Here is a 17,312-nt window from a genome sequence, read left to right on the forward strand (position 1 = left end):
CACATTTGTTGGACTGTTGCAAATTTGCCCATATACCAAATCTACCTATTCAAATAGGTCCTACCTATTCAAATAGGTACTAGTCTTTTCTGTTTTGAAAATTCTTCCACATTTGTTGGACTGTTGCAAATTTGCCCATATACCAAATCTACCTATTCAAATAGGTCCGACCTATTCAAATAGGTCCGACCTATTCAAATAGGTCCGACCTATTCAAATAGGTACTTTTTCTGTTTTGAAAATTCTTCCACATTTGTTGGACTGTTGCAAATTTGCCCCATATACCAAATCTACCTATTCAAATAGGTCCGACCTATTCAAATAGGTACTTTTTCTGTTTTGAAAATTCTTCCACATTTGTTGGGACTGTTGCAAATTTGCCCATATACCAAATCTACCTATTCAAATAGGTCCGACCTATTCAAATAGGTACTTTTTCTGTTTTGAAAATTCTTCCACATTTGTTGGACTGTTGCAAATTTGCCCATATACCAAATCTACCTATTCAAATAGGTCCTACCTATTCAAATAGCTACTTTTTCTGTTTTGAACATTCTTCCACATTTGTTGGACTTGCAAATTTGCCCATATACCAAATCTACCTATTCAAATAGGTCCGACCTATTCAAATAAGTACTTTTTCCGTTTTGAAAATTCTGCCACATTTGTTGGGCTGTTATTGCAAATTTGCACATTTTCATATTTAAATAGGTCATTTCTGCCTATTCAAATAGATACTTTGTTACTCGTCCCTACAAAAACTTCTACATTTGTGGGATTTCAATACAAATTTGTTCGTGTACCTCTTTATTATCACAATGGGAAGATTCGTGGGGCAACAAGGAGGGGGTCAAGGTAACAGGGGGGGAAAAAAAAAAGGACGGACACAGACCTGAAACTTAGCTCCCAGTTTACCACTTGGCATTGCAAGCCAAGTGTTGCCACCAATAGTAGGTAACTTTCCTATTGTACCTACTATTAATGTAGGTAGGTATATGTTGCCTACTTGTATGTAGGTCAATGTACTACCTGAAGGTAAGGTAATTATCAAAAGAAGGCACCAAACCGGGAAGGCTATGTAGCACCATCAAATGTGCGGGAGAATCAGAGGGCGCTAAATATCACCAAGAATGCTAATACGAGCGCTTTCCAATACGCAGCACCAAGGAGCCCTCTCAAATATTAGAGGGGCCCCAGAATTGAATTATAATTACTGGTAACAACCACTGTTTACACTGCCTACCATACTTAAAACATTACAGATTTCAGTAATTTAACACTTCAGACATTTAAATATTGACCTTTGCAGGGTAAATAAAGTATTATCAGAAGTCACCATGGCAAGAAAGTTAATATAGGGCAAAATAAATACTTTTTACATGTACGTAAAGTGAAAACGCTAACTCTGATTTTAGACAATACATCTAATACTTTAATTACATGTACCAGGTATTTCCTTTATTAGTAGCAAGATGTTGGTCCTCATACAAGATTTATTTACAAGTACCATTCAACTAATTAAGCTTCGCTATCTAAATTTTTCACACTGAACAATTTCTGCCAAGAAAAATTGGACCATCTTCATCGCCGATTGACTTCTTACGTCGCTTTATGAATGACGACGAATCGACAAATCACCAGCTATTTCCTCAATGCCGCAACCTGCAAAAAAAAAAAAAAAAAAAAAAAAAAAAAAAAAAAATTACTTTAAAACTCTTGGAACTATCCCCTACCATGCCTATTAGTAGCGAGGTCGGGGAAACAGTAGTTCATTATATGAAGGATATGAAGAATAAATGTGTTTGAGATGTTCTGATGGTTTTATCGAAATGGCTAATGTTGAGGAAAAAATAGTTCATGAAGGTACTACCTATGTATTAAACGTAAAGTGCCTATTAAACATAATAGGTACGTTTAAACAGTGACTAGTTTATACACTGGAATATTGGGCAAAATTTCTGGAGCCCATAGGTTGTATGTGACTATCATTCCACAAATTCAAAAGTTTGTAAGAATATTTACTTTTATTGGTATATAACCACTTAAATCTCCAACATTTGTCTACATGGTAATTATACTATTTAAAACCTACGAGGTCTCGTGTGTACTGGTCAGGAACAGTTCTCGTCAGGTAAACACAGTCAGGATGGACCAGCATTGTTGCCGCCGGAGGACGCTAGTTTATTGTGCACCCCATGCTCATCATGTGAGCGGTAGCGCAAAAAGGATTACTGAGGGCACAACAGGTCTTCAACAAACCTCAATGGACATTACATTAACAATTTCATCTATCCTTCACACCTTATAATTACAATGTCAGTTAAATACAGAAAATGTTCTATTTCCAAAGTTATATATTTACTATAAGTCATTATACATTAATTCACTTGATAAATTTCCTCAAATCTTCGGGGGAAATGATTACCAAGACAAACTACCTTATATATATAATTTTTGTTAAAGAATATAGTTATTTAGTTTTATGTATAGTGTGTGCAGATGTCAATCCACTGCCGTCACCAGTCAGTATCATATCGCACCAATAGAGACAATCACTATATTTCTGCACCATCCAGCGCTGTTGCCCACGTAATGAATTTTAAGTCGTCTTCCAATGCAAGGTCGACAAATTCCACGCGTCTCCCTCAGGCGACTCTTCCAAACGCCGAACTAATACACAGCTTGCTGTGGTGATCGTATTTATGTTTATGTCCCTGGACTGAGCGAAGCACTTGTCTGTGCACAGCGAGCCGAGCACTGTTTCTGTCGCTGGACTGAGCACAGACTGTCCACATTTATTCGTGCTCTTGTCTCGGTCGGCGACTGATTGGCTCTCACTTCCCGCCACCAAACGTGCAGTTCTGGGCCAAACAACTGTCGTCGGCCTCGTTTCCTTCTGCAATGGTTTAACACAAAAGATTAATCACAATTTTGAACTTAACTGTGCCCATTAACACATCCTGCTTGCCATAACACTAGTCAGTACCTTCAGTAGTACATATATTCATTTTAAAGTTTTACTATTTCATGTAGTTTATCTTTAAGTTCCAATGATCACACTATCAAATTTGGAGCCATTGGGATGTTTAGTACACTCCTAATTACAAACTGGTGATAGTGAACAAATCATCTTTGAACCTAGAAAGAAACTGAAGTAAAAAAAATTTTTTACTCCAATATAATTTACATGCAAACATATCAATACAGTATTTTATTTATTTTAGCAATTATAATTAATATAATCTAATATCATACCAGAGCTAAAAGTAACATAGTACGTCATCAGACTAGACCTGTCAATATATATACCAAAGAAATTTTAACAACCTCTCTTGCAACTTTATATTCAATTAGAATATATTTAAATAAATAATTTTAAAAGAACTCAAATAATAAACCACATCCAGTAAGTCATATATACTTAATACAGCCTGCTAAAACAAATATATGCCAATTATTCTGGAATATAATAGTACAAGTAAGTATCAAAAGAAGGCACCAAACCGAGAAGGCTATGTAGCACCACCAAACGTGCGGAGTAATAAGAGGGTGCTAAATATCACCAAGGATGCCAATACGAGAACAGAAACGCACAAGGCCAATGATATCAAAAGTAACCGATTCACCAAAAATTCTATGGATGGACAATTTACCGCGAGGGACGGTTGGAAAGCAAGACACACGCTCGTCCTGGAAGTCAGGACATTCAACAAGAATGTGCAACGACCGTAAGAGGAACAATGCAATATGGACAATAAAGAGCAGGGCGGTGCTCCATTAAGTGACCGTGAGTTAAACTTGTATGGCCAATACGTAACCTAGCCAGAGCCGTTTCCCACTGCCGGTTACGGTAGTAGGAGGAAGGCCACAGAGACATGACTAAGAGTACGCAGTTTGTTACCAGTAACAGAAGACCAACAACCCTGCCAACAGGCAAGGATGGTGGAATGAATGACTGGGTAAAAGCTGGAATAAGGAATACCTTTACGGGAGATGGGACAAGTGCGGATAGCTTCCATAGTGGCAGCATGCACGCTCATTTAATGAAACAACAACATGGCTGGGAACCCAGCAAAACTCTACCGACTTAAATTTACTGAGAATAAACAGCCAATGTTGAATCTATGACCACTGCATGGACCGGATTAAAGTGACCCCAAAGCCACGAGGGCACTACGAGAGTCAACTACCACCACAAAGGAGGATTGACAAGGAGAAAGCAGGAGACTAAGAGCATAGAGAATAGCATAAAGTTCTGCTGTGAAGATGCTAGCCTCCGGAGGAAGGCGACACACATAAGAGTGGTCAGGAAAAACAGTAGCAGCCTACACCGTCAAGAGACTTAGAGCCATCGGTGAAGATGGAAACGGAGTGAGTGTGAAGAAAAGTGCTTAAGGAAAAGGCGTTTCAGAACTGTAGGAGGGGTAAAAGCTTTAGTGATGAGGGTCAGGGAAGTACAAAATTTGGAAAGGGGGACCCTCCACAGGCGCATGGACGGGACAATATGAGGAGAAACATTGGTAATACGAATCAAAAGAGAATCTTGTAAGCGAGACAAACGGACAGAAAGAGGAAGGTGGTGAAGAGGAACAGGAACTACAGGATGGGTAAAAATCAAAGCACGACAGAGGCGAGAGTGAGTATACTGAAAGGACCATGCAAGATAACGAAGACAGTAGCGATCACAGCGGTCCTGGAGAGATAAGAAGCCAGTGTCAGCGTACAAGCTGAAGGTAGGAGTTGAACGAAAGGCACCAAAGCTGAGGCGCATCCCAGTATGGTGCAAAGGATCAAGACGGTGAAGAGTAGAAGGAGAAGCAGAAGAGTATACAGGGGCACCATATTCGAGTTCAGACAGGACGAGAGAGGAGTGCAAATAGAGGAGCGTGCGCCTATCTGCTCCCCAAGAAGTATGGGACAAAACTTTAAGTAGGTTAAGAGCCCTAGAGCATTCAATTCTGAGGTAAGAGATATGGGGCGACCAAGACAAACGAGTGTCAAAAATTAACCCCTAAAGCTTCGCAGAATCTTTGTACACAAGGGGATGACCATGAAGTGACAAAGAAGGACGAAGGACGACATGCTTTCGATTAAGTCATAGCACAAGTCTTAATTGCAGAGAACTTTAAGCCATGATTGGTGGCCCAAGACGACACGACATCAATCGCAAGTTGAAATTGCCGTTGAAGGAGAGGAGAATCATCACCACGACAGCAAAGAGTAAGATAGTCGACATAAAGAGCGGAGAAAATGCCAGAAGGAAGGGAGGAAAGAAGACTATTGAGGGCAACCAGAAAAAGAGTAGTGATCAGAACACTACCTTTGGGTACACATCCGTATTGCCGAAAAGAAGCAGAGAGAGTGGTACCAAGCCTCGTTAAAGGAATGACGAGAGAGGAAGCTTTGGAAAAAGAGGAAGATTACTACGAAGGCCAAAAGAACGAAAGAACGAAGTTGGGACAGAATATGGTATCTCCAGGTTGTGTCATAAGATTTTTTCCAGGTCATAAAGGACAGCAACAACGGAGGTCTTCGCAGTAAAATCAGTACGAATATAGACCTCCAAGTTCACCAAGTCCAAGTCCTTAAGGATGTCCCGAGACCTCCCCGGTTTCTGAATAGATAGTACAGCGGCATCGAGCTAGTCCTCGGGGACTGACGACGACTCCCAGACCTGGTTATACAGCCTGGTTATACAGACTCGGTAACTACCGAGACGTGCAAGGAGGGAGATAGCGAAGCATCTCAATGTCTTCCGAGCCCGCTGCCATAAAACCGTAAAGGGACAGGGCAGACTGAAGTTGAGAGAGAGAAGGAATCGTTATAGGGAAGGCGGAGACGAGTGCGGAAATCTAGGGGATGAGATTCAAGAACAGGCTTACGAAGGAAGGATTGAGGAAGATGAGAACCAGAACTAACAGAAGAAAAGTGGGAACCCAGTTTGGTTGCGACCTGCACTGGGTCCGCCACAAGAGTACCTCGGAGGTGAAGAACTGGCGAGATATCTGGAACGAACTTACCCGCAATTTTGCCGATCTTCTTCCAGATTTGTGGTAGAGGAATATCTGACAATGGTGGAAACGTAAGATTTCCAACTTCCACGCTTAGCTGTATGAATGGTCCCTACAGGCCACCGCACTTGCTTTCCGAAACAAAATAAAAGAATAGGCCGTCTGTCGACGTCGGTGTTTCTTCCACGCTGCGACAGCCCGAACACAGTCCGCATTCCACCAGGGAATGCACTTCCGCGTGCCCCGGGAGGTAGAGTGAAGAATAGAGCAGAGGGCAGCATCTAAGATGGTGTCATGAAAAAGGAGGAGGGCGCGAGGAAGAGGCAGAGAGGAGAGGTTAGTGAGAGTAGCACAGAGTGAATAGGTTCCAATCAGCTTTGGCAAACTGCCACCTAGGGAAGGAGAGGGGAGGGTGAAAAGAGAAAAGGAAATAAGGATGGGGAAACGGTCACTTATGGAGGTCATCAAGAACCCTCCACGTGAGATCTAAGCAAAAGGACGACGAGCAGAGAGAAAGATCAAGACAGGAAAGGGTGCAAGTTCGAGAGTCCACATGGGAGGACTCACCAGAATTCAGAAGAATAGAGGAAGAACGGTTCAAAAAGGCAGCCTCAGGTGTTTGTTAGAACATCACCCCAGAGGGTATGTCGACAGTTGAAATCACCCAACAGGAGCACTGGCAAGGAGTCAAGGAGGTGCTTATGATCAGTTAGAGAAAGCGGGACATTTGGGGGGAGGTAAATGGAACAGACTGTATACTATTTACTCACAAAAACACGGGCAGCAGAACAATGGATAGGAGATGGAAACAGTAGGGAGACGAAGGGAATAACAGTACGAATCAAGAGAAGTTATGGGCCCCAGCATGAGCTGGGAGGGGGGGGGGGGGTAGGAAAAAAAAGAGGAATAACCCCGAAAGAGACCAGGACGAGCAAAAAGCTTTGGTTCCTGGAGACAAACACAAAGTGGTGAAAACTGTGTAATCTGAAGTTTGAGTTCATGGAAGTTGGCATAAAATTCACTAATATTCCATTGAAGAAGACACATTATCAAAAAGAGAAAGGACAACAACAGAGAACAATAAAGAAACAAAGGTAAAGAAGAACAGTATATTCAATAATCTTAGGATCAGGGTTAGTAAAATCAGGCTTAGGAGGCATGGGTAAACTGAGTAAGGATGGAGTGAAGGGAGCAGGTGGACAGACCAGAGGCGGATGGGTAGGGTCCGGAGGAGACAACAGAGCAATCCGTTCTCGCACTTTTGTACAGTCAATATTGACTTATTTAACAAGTCAATATTGACTGTACGAAAGTGCGAGAATGGGTTGAACAGAGAGGGGAGGTCAAGGACAGCAGGAGGGGGGGAGCAGAAACCGGGAGCGCACCTCAGCAAGGGCAGCAACGAAAAAGGAAACGGGGGCTAAAGAAACCTCCATAGCTTGGACAGGGGGCCCGACCACCGAAATGGAAGGGGGACGCAGCGAGTGTGTCAGAGGTGGCGGGTGAGGAAGAAAGCGAAGCCTTCGTACCTGCCGGGGAGGAGGAAGGAGAGGAGCCAGGCTTACGTTTCTGACTCAAAAGAGACAGGTGTTCAAGCAACAACGTACTGGGCGACAGACTCAATTGTCTCAACAAGAGATGATGAACGGGAGTGAACATGAAGATTGCTGTTAGGATGATGGACATCAGCCTGGACAAACAGGCGGCGTGGAGGGCCAAGAGACAGGGAAAGATGGGAAGAAGGATTGGGGAAAGAAAACACAGGAGACATGGCAGACTGGGTAGGAAGGGGGGAACTTCAGATGGAGAACCAGGAGGGGGTCCCTTCGGGACAGAACGTAAAGGAACAGGGGAGGTGGTGGTGGGCGTGTTCGGGTCTAAGATCTGGAAACTGTTGAGAGACCGAGTATGGTGGGAATGATGAGGTGAGGTAGAACGCAACACGAGCGTATGATATGATAGCAAAAGGGGCGAGATGGTGAACTTGGCATCTTGCTTCAGGAAAAGGCTGACGCTCCCGGTGTTTCAAGTTGAGGACGGCTTCCTCAAGTTTGTAGTGTATACACGAGCAGAGAAGGTAGGGTGGGCCTCACTGCAATTGAGACAGCGAACCTGGGGAGAAGTGAACTCGGACTTTTAGAGTGATCATCGGCCCCACAGATGGGACAGATACACAGTACTTGAGCATTTGAGAACACCATGCCCAAACTTCCAGCATTTATTGCAAAATCTAGGAGAGGGAATGTACTCCTGAACGAAGCATCTGGCACCAGCAAGAATTACAGAGGGCGGAAGGGTCCTACTATCAAATGTGATTTTCACAACTCTAAGGGGCTGACGGCGACGACCACAAGGGGGTCGAGTGAACGTGTCTACCTGGAGGACAGGATGGCCTTGGGCTTTGGGGATATGTTTAATATCTTCATGGCAGCCTTTTAGGCCCCTAACACCAGTTGCAACATGGTGCGGGAGGAGAACAGTGCCAACAATGACATTTAATCAAGCGTTTTTGGAGATCCGAACAGGGGTCTCCCCAATGCAAGACAATACGGCTAAGCAGGTAGCTGCATCCGGTGAAGCAGCGACGACATGTGTAGCTAAACGGGTGGAATTAAAAGTAACAGGCATCCAACGAATCGATAAGGTGTTTATGGAGTGAGAAATCGTCAGGTGTAGAATCCAGAGAGAGGAGTTCTAAGTATTTAGCCCATGAAGCAGGACCAAACAAGGCTTGGTACTTATTAGTATGGGAAGGGATCGTTAAAAAGGTGTACTAGGCACAAGGAGAGACAACCATGCCAGGTTGTCACCGTTGGGGGCGTATGGCTCGACCCAACCACAGAGGAGGGAGGGGAGAGGAGGAGAGTAGTCAGGAGGGTCAAAGGAGGAGCTAGGTCTGAACCCAATGTAGCTGGGAGGGGAGGGCTACAGAGCCCGGTCTTCCAACACAGTCCGACTCGGAGGCTTGGTCGTCTACCCCACGAGCCTAAGTAGTCAGAGGAACACTATTCAGCAAAATGAAAACGAGAGGTTATACTTTCATTCACGAATGTGCACCCGTACCCACCATAGAGCCACAATTAGAGGCAGGACACCCAACAAGAGACATGTTGCCGATCATGCCGGGGCCCTCTAGGGATGCGTCGTGAGAATACGCCCCACAAACGCCACCTTAAGAACCATCAGTCCGTCAAAATCGGGTTCAGCAACGAAATGAGGATTGACAATAAAAGGGTCCCCTCACTTGAGACGTTGGGTTCTAGGGGCAAGAGATTATGCCTCCCCAAACACTCGGGCATCCAAACAGAAGAAACCTGGTAGGATAATCAAAACTGGCAAAAGGTCGGCAGGAAATGACAATTAGAAAGAAGAGGGGGGGGGGAAGGAGGAAAATTAAATTAGGAAAAGGAAAAGATTTCTGGCACAATTGGTGAAGGCAGCAGCAGAAGTATATGGCATCAAAAGGACAGAGGACTTGACTCGTGAAGCATCACACTCTGGCAGCCGCCCCCCAAGCCTTCTCACGGCGACAACGAGCCAGATAGGAAGGGGGGGGGGGTATAATAGTACAAAACATTATATACATCTCCCCAAAACAGCTCTTTATATTGGAAAAACATAAATTCTAGTTTTTTGTAACTTTCCAATTCGACATTCATACAAAAGTAATGCATTCAAAATAAAGGTTTGAATAGCAAATTACTATAAAAGAAATAAAACGAATTTGGTCTTAACATTTAAATATGAATATATTTATCATCTTTGAACCATTTGTAAACTACCCGTTTTCTTACCCTAACTCCTACAAAATAACCAGTAAAAATCTGTTATTTAGAAAAATCAATTAAAGTAATGTGGAACTCTTCTGACTGTAACCTGACCCACTATTGGTCATCTTTATGAGGCGCTTTATATGCTAGGATGTGGATAACTTAACTATTTAATGTTAATTTCTAGCGGACTGTACAAAAAAAGGTTACTCTACACAGTTACCACAGTGGGGCGTTACTTATTAATTATTTGAATTCAGATGGTGCCGTATTTATTATTTGATTTAAAGCATTAGTTCTGTTACTCAAGGTTCATTTCAGATTAATGAATTTATTTTATTTACTGCACTGAGAATTAGAGTTAGCAATAAACAAAATTCTTACCTAAGAAAGTCCATAGACCAGAGTAAGCTTCAACTAACATCGTCCATGGATGAGAAAGAGCTTCATGGGGAATATACGAGTCTGACAAGAGGCCGCCAATGTTGATGTTTCCTTTCCTGCCGACAATCGAATTATTAGAGTGGGAAAATTCACAATTTATGTAATTAAAGAATCCGTGTTTCATCACTTTTTAACTTCAATTTGAAGTAATTATTTTCACTTGATTATGGTGATGTCCTACAGGTGACCACGATCACTCCAAATACCTTGTATACACAAGAAATTGCCTTAATGATATTAAATGAGACAGTGTAGTTACCTCAAACGAGGCTATTGGACCTTCAGGCAACTAATGCAAGGATTTTGACAACGTCAAAATGTTATGTCACCAACGTGGGCCGTGTTGATACCCATAATGGATATGGAAATATCCAAACCCTCCCCCCCTCCCACTTTCCGAACTCTTAGTCAGTGCGAGGGTTAATAATTTAGAAGTGGTCGCTAAATTCTAATTAAGTTAATATTATTAACTATGTATCTATACAGTATTAGATTTTATCTCCTCCTTTTAGTTTAATAACGAGACATAATAGAACATCGGGGAGCTGACCTGACCCAGCAGAGAATTGCGTCAGCCCTCAAGGTATACTGCCGAGTATTTAATTTTAATTCTATTATTTTAAGCAGAAAAACTTCATAGCAATTTAATATTTAGTATGAAAGTGCTAAATGTGTAAATTATTTCCAATATATATGCATTACTAGAAGCAAAAGATGAAAAGCTTTCCTCTATCAACGTAACTGAAATACGACTAAATGAACCCTTTAACCAACAACAGTACACACCTTAAATGGTTACACAGCTATTCACATCTATTCACAAACTTACCGCAATGCACCAGGCCTCTTAAGACTCATTCATAATCTACTGCAAGAGCCAGAATCTGGCTCACATAAGGCCAACCTGAGAAACGGAAAATTCAAACAATAACACACGTGCAACGAAACTAGTGATTGCATTAAGTAAATTTGCAATTCCTAGACAAATGAGGCTTACTATCAATACTACAGGGAAAATACCCCGATTGAGAACTTTGTCTTCAATCAGTTGGCTTTCTCCAATGTGTTTGCTCCCTCTGATGAAAAAGTAGGACCATACTTACCAAGTCCATTGGATATCTATGCTTTGACTGGCATTTAATTCTTCTCTGTTGAATTAATCTGCAGGTCCGCTCGTATCATACCTTCCTCGTCAACATTGACCGCTCATCCTTTCATCTATCAGTCGCCCCACTGTTAAAGATAGAAAACTGTCACTGTGGCTCACATCCTATTTTAATTGCACTGTACATCAATCACTGCAGCACACTACTCACTGCCTTTGGTGGGTACTACATGTGCAGCGTGACTATTGTGTCTTTGGGGATGGCTGTTACCATGCTAAGAGTAGCCTAGGTTCAGATTCCTGGCTCTAGTCTGATGCTGAACTAGCAGAGGCAGTACCTGCGGATGTGAGCTCTAGGCTAAAGGCCTTGACTTTCAAATTCACTCTGGTCTTGTATGAAAGGCCTTTTTTTCCAATATACTTTGAATTACAGGGTTAAACCTGGTTGATGCCCTGTGTGTGCATTGTTTGTTTGGAGTTATATGTGGGAAAATCTCTCATACCTATGTACAGTACTTGTAACCGATTACAGGTAAATTTCCAGATCTTTTCTACTCTTAAACACCAGCCTGAGGGAGGATCGTCTTATACTTTGACCTAAAAGGCTGTTTGAAGTGGTCCACAGACTTGTACAGTGCAACCCGAATTAAATGAACAATATGGGCCCAATCTAAATTCGCTGCAATATGAAGGGCTCGTTGCAATAGATGCCGCCTCCACGAGGCACATATTTGTGAACGAAAACCGGCAATCTTAAAATTAAAAGGAACCATAGAATTTGGTTTTAAATGTGCTCAGTGGCTGTCTCAAGGCTTCAACTCTTAATGTTGTGTTCTTTTTACGAAAATCTTTAAAAATGTGATTGGAGACTTGGGATATAACCACCCTGCTGTGGCGCAGCCCCAACATGGGTACTGGAAGGAATAGCGCTGAAACCCTACCGAGTTCTCTTATGTCTCATGTACTGGTCAGGAACAGTTCCCACCCCCCCCCCTTCCCCAAGCCAGGCCCCCTTTTTTTTTTTTTTTTTTTTTTTTTTGAGATATATACAAGAGTTGTTACATTCTTGTACAGCCACTAGTACGCGTAGCGTTTCGGGCAGGTCCCTGGAATACGATCCCCTGCCGCGAAGAATCGTTTTTTCATCCAAGTACACATTTTACTGTTGCGTTAAACAGAGGCTACAGTTAAGGAATTGCGCCCAGTAAATCCTCCCCGGCCAGGATACGAACCCATGACATAGCGCTCGCGGAACGCCAGACGAGTGTCTTACCACTACACCACGGAGACTGCTAATCATCTTCCGTCATGTGCCCCACACATTCAGGCTGGGCCACGACTATCAAGATCTGCAAGTCTTGGGGTAAAAATGAAGACAATATCTCGTCTGTATTCTCTAAAATGTAAATAAATATTTTCAGTTTTATGTACAATATACATACATGTCAATCCACTGCAGTCACCAGTCAGTCCCAATAAAGCAGCCCGTCTTCCAAACGAAGACCCAAAAGTGATTCCATGCACCCACCAAATCTGTTTATGAAAGAAAATCGGTTTACACGACTCAACTGATTTCGTTGGAACATATCCGGAACAAGTGCTTCACTGACTAATTTTGGTCGAATCACAACGTTATAAATGCTTCACCCACGTACTACAAATACAAATAATCGCCAACAGAACCTAAACACCTAACCTATGCCTATATATGCACAATATGCTATTATAATAATTTATATTTGATAAAGTTCCTGTTTTGAATGAACAGCATGTTAAAATTAATGAATGCGTCTGTGGGGGTCAACCGCTGGATGTAGTAGACTTGAGTCGAGGACGGGTTGAATAAGGACTTAAATCACTTTACATTTCTGTACTATACCAAGGTAGAAAAATGCCACATACCTCCCTCAAACGCCGAGCCAACACACTGCTTGCCGGGGTGGAGCACGTTTTCGGCCTTTTGTATCAATGGACCACAAGCCTAGTGCTTTATGCTTCTGCCACTGGACCGAGTGGAGTACTGACTACCCAAATTGATCCGTGCGCTTGGTTTCTAGGTCGGCGACTCTGATTGGCTCATTTCCCGCCACCAAACGTGCAGTTCTGGGCCAAACTGCTACAACAGGCGGCCGGCCTCGTTCTCTTCTGCAACAGTTCAACACGTTACAAGATTAAATCACAATTAGTATCGTAATTTTGGTGCGCCGAATACACAAGTACTTTATAATGTGGCTTTCCGAAAAAGCCACATTAACAAAGTATATTCATACCGTAATACTCTCTACTGTGTATAGGGTATTTACATTCATACCCTAATATTTCACACGCTCTATAGCCGATTTCTTTGGGCAAAATTGTAATTTAAACCAGTCATATGAAGGACACCTACAAAGAGAACCTATCTCCTAACGTATTTAATCACATTGGTATATTTCCCCACACTCTGGCCTCAAAAGCTTATTTTCAGAGGGAAACAGGTCCATATTTGTGAATGAAAACCTGGAAATCTCAAAATGAAAAATATAATAGGTTTTAAATGTGCTGAATGGCTTTCTCAAGGCCCCCTAACCTTTCTATTGTTGCGTCCATCTACGAAAATCATTAAAAAAATGCGACTGGAGCCACAATGAGTCACCATACCTCCCATACCTTAGCCTCAAAATCGATTTTTCAAAGGAAAAAAAGGTCCAAATTTTACTGAACCAAAACCTCTGCAACTTGGGAGAAAAAAAAAATTGGTTTTAAATATGCTCGGTGGCTTTTCCAAGGTCTAACTATTTCATATAATGTTGCCTCACTATGAACTCAGTCCTAACAAATTGATAAAATCCCCCACATCCCCAGTTTCAGCGAACTCTTGCTCGTCGAATCAGGCAAGTAAATCTGGCATGAAAAGTGTTCTCCAACTGGAGATTAGTTGAATTGAGATTCCTCTATTTGGTGGGCGATTATATAGATATAGATATATCTATATATCTCATATATATATATATATATATATATATATATATATATATATATATATATATATATATATATATATATATATATATATATATATATATATATATATATATATATATATATTGGTAACAAATCTTTCTTGTAAACATACGTTGTTGAATATGACCGATAGGGTAAGATTAATGATTCTAACACGAATCTTCATTATTTCTTATGTAACTTCTTAAAAGTTTGCTCTGTGGTTGTCGGTCGTCTTAAGGTCACGAAATGCCTCTTTTGGCTTTTGGTCTCGAAATGCGGACACTTACGTCTGCCGATAAGCCTCAGGAAACAACTCTTAAGTTATAATCAACTTTTTGACAGCGTCATAGTCACTCGAGTCACTGAAGGTATTGAGTACGCAGTTTGGCCTTTGCCAGTCAGCACTGATTGAATCATAATTACCCAATTGTCCTTATCAAGCCTTAACTTAGAGAACAGTAAGCTTAACTTAGTAAAAGTTAAACAGTACAGTAAGATACAAAAGCTCTTATAAGTAACATACATATGCCCAAAAAGGTACCATACTTATGCCCTTATAAGAACAATACATATGTTCTTATAAGTATCATACATATACCCTTATAACTACCATACATATGCCCTTATAAGTACCATAAATGCCCATATAAGTACCATTCATATGCCAATATAGGTACCATACAAATGCCTTTATAAGTAGCATACATATGCCCATATACGCACCATGCATAGTAGTCTCTAAATACATAAGGAATATTGATATAATGTTATTTTGATTATCCATTTATTATTTAGCTCATTTTGATTATTATTACATTTTTTAAAACTCATTTTCCTTAGTAATTTGTTGAGAAAACACGATGATAGGTTTGATATTTGAGGTGGCTGTATCTCAGTAAATATGGCTGTATAGGCGTTACTATTTAAAATTAGCAAAGAAAGACTTTATAGAAAGAAGGGTAAATTGCTGTTGTAAACACAATGGTACCATTTTCAAAACGATTCTATGGCTGGTTTTGATTTTGAGTTTTGTGAAAAATGACGATTTCGCCAGGGCTCGGATTCTTTGCAGGCGGCGGGCTGTATGTATGTACCCCATCTTTGTCTTCGTCCGCTGGTCAAGTTTTTATTACTTGATTTAATCATTGTCTATCTTCTATATCTATAAAATACGGATGACTGTGCGGATAACCTCCTTAGCCGCAGTGTCCGCACGCTTATTTAAGGACACAAATATGGATGGGAACCCAGCCAAAAACTACTTTCTTAAATATGCTTGAGCTAAGAAACGGCCAATGTTGAATTTCGACAACCACAGAATGGACGATAGGCTAACGGACTCCAGAACCAAAAGGGCACTGCGAGAGTCAACTACAACAACGAAATAAGATTGACAGCGAGAAAACAGTTGACAAAGAGCATACAAATTTACATAAAGTTCTGCTATGAAGACGCTAGTCTCCGAAGGCAGGCGACGTATGTATGTGGTCAGGAAATACAACAGAGTAGCTTACACCGTCGGCAGACTTAGACTCATCTGTGAAGATGGCAACGGAGCGGGAATGTGAAGAAAAGTTTGCACGGAAAAGGCGTTTCAGAAATGTAGGAGGGGAAAAAGGCTTAGCCATCTGGGTCAAGGTGTTGCAAAACTTTGGGAGTGGGACCTTCCATAGGGGCAAGGATGGAATGACACTAGGAGAAATATTGGTAATATGAACCAAGGGTCTTGCAAGCGAGATAACCGTACAGAAAGAGGTAGGTGGTGAAAAGGAACAGGGCCCACAGGAGGGGCAACGATCAAAGCGCGGCAAGTGAGAGTGAGGGTGTAGTAAGAACCGCGCAAAGTAGCGAAGACAGTACCGATTACGGCGATCCTGTAGAGACAGGACGCCAGTTTCAACATACAGGTTCTGGGTAGGTGTCGAACGAAAGGCACCAGAGCTGAGGCGTAGCCCAGTATGGTGCAGAACATCAAGACGGCGAAGAGTAGGAGGAGAGGCAGACAACCATAAACTAGTTTAGACAGGACGAGAGAGGAATGTAAAGAGAGGAGTGTGCGCCTATCCGCTCCCCAAGAAGTATGCGACAAAACATTAAAGTAGGTTAAGGGTCTTAGAGCATTCAACTCTGAGGTAAGAGATATGGGGCGACAAAGACGAACGAGTGTCAAAGATTAACCCGAAAGGTTTACCAGAATCTTTTATACAGTAGAGGACTACCATAGTGACAAAGGGGGGCGAAGAACGACCTGCTTCGAAGTAAAAGTCACAGCACAAGTCTTAGTTGTAGACACATTTAAGCCATGATTGGTGGCCCAGGACGACACGGCATTAATCACAAGTTGAAGCCGCCGTTGAGGAAAGGCGAGTCATCACCTCGACAACGAGAGTAAGATCGTCGACGTAGAGCGCTGAGAAAATGCAAGAGGGGAGGAAAGAAGACCATTGAGGGCATCCAGAGAGTAGTGCTTAGCACACTACCTTGGGGTACACCTTCGTATTCCCGAAAAGAGAGAATGGCACCAAGCTTCACTCTAAAGGAACGACGAGAGAGAAAGCTTTGTAGGAAGAGAGGGGGAGAAGAAGGCCAAAAGAACGGAGTTGAGACAGAATATGACATCTCCAGGTGATGTCATACGCCTTTCTTAGATCAAAAAGGACAACAACAACGGAGGTCTTCGCAGCAAAGGCAGTACGGATATAGACCTCCAAGTTACCCAAGATATCAGTCGTGCTGCGACACTTGCAAAAGTCAAATTGATAAGGGGAGAAAGATGGTGATTGTGTTAATACACAGGATACAACATTAACAGTCTCATTGTCTACATTCTACTTGATACCACTATTCAGTTCTTCAATCACTTGATACCACTATTCACATAGCCGTAAATATGTACCCGGGAGTTAGGCAACTGTTGTGGGTTGCATCATTGAGGTCAGTTGTTGGTTGGCTTAGCCTAGGGAAACCTCGATAAGCCTAACAGGCTTCCTGTCCCCG

The 17,312-nt window shown here is 42.0% G+C and overlaps 1 long non-coding RNA gene across 4 annotated transcripts in view; it reads right to left on the reverse strand.

The window, feature by feature from the left end:
- Positions 1-935: 935 nt before the first annotated feature.
- LOC123766638 (uncharacterized) overlaps positions 936-17,312 on the reverse strand; it is a 41,672-nt gene continuing 25,295 nt past the window's right edge. The window contains exons 2-6 of one of the 4 annotated variants that reach the window (XR_011223547.1): positions 13,233-13,475; positions 11,329-11,458; positions 10,166-10,281; positions 2,439-2,896; positions 936-1,662 (exon numbers count right to left, since the gene is read on the reverse strand). This is a non-coding gene — a long non-coding RNA (uncharacterized lncRNA). Of the gene's footprint in view, positions 1,663-2,319; positions 2,897-10,165; positions 10,282-11,054; positions 11,130-11,328; positions 11,459-13,232; positions 13,476-17,312 lie in introns of those variants that run through there. The other 3 variants (XR_011223548.1, XR_011223549.1, XR_011223546.1) reach the window with 3 other exon arrangements.

The sequence above is a fragment of the Procambarus clarkii genome, chromosome 62 (assembly GCF_040958095.1).
Source record: "Procambarus clarkii isolate CNS0578487 chromosome 62, FALCON_Pclarkii_2.0, whole genome shotgun sequence".
Taxonomy (NCBI): domain Eukaryota; kingdom Metazoa; phylum Arthropoda; class Malacostraca; order Decapoda; family Cambaridae; genus Procambarus; species Procambarus clarkii.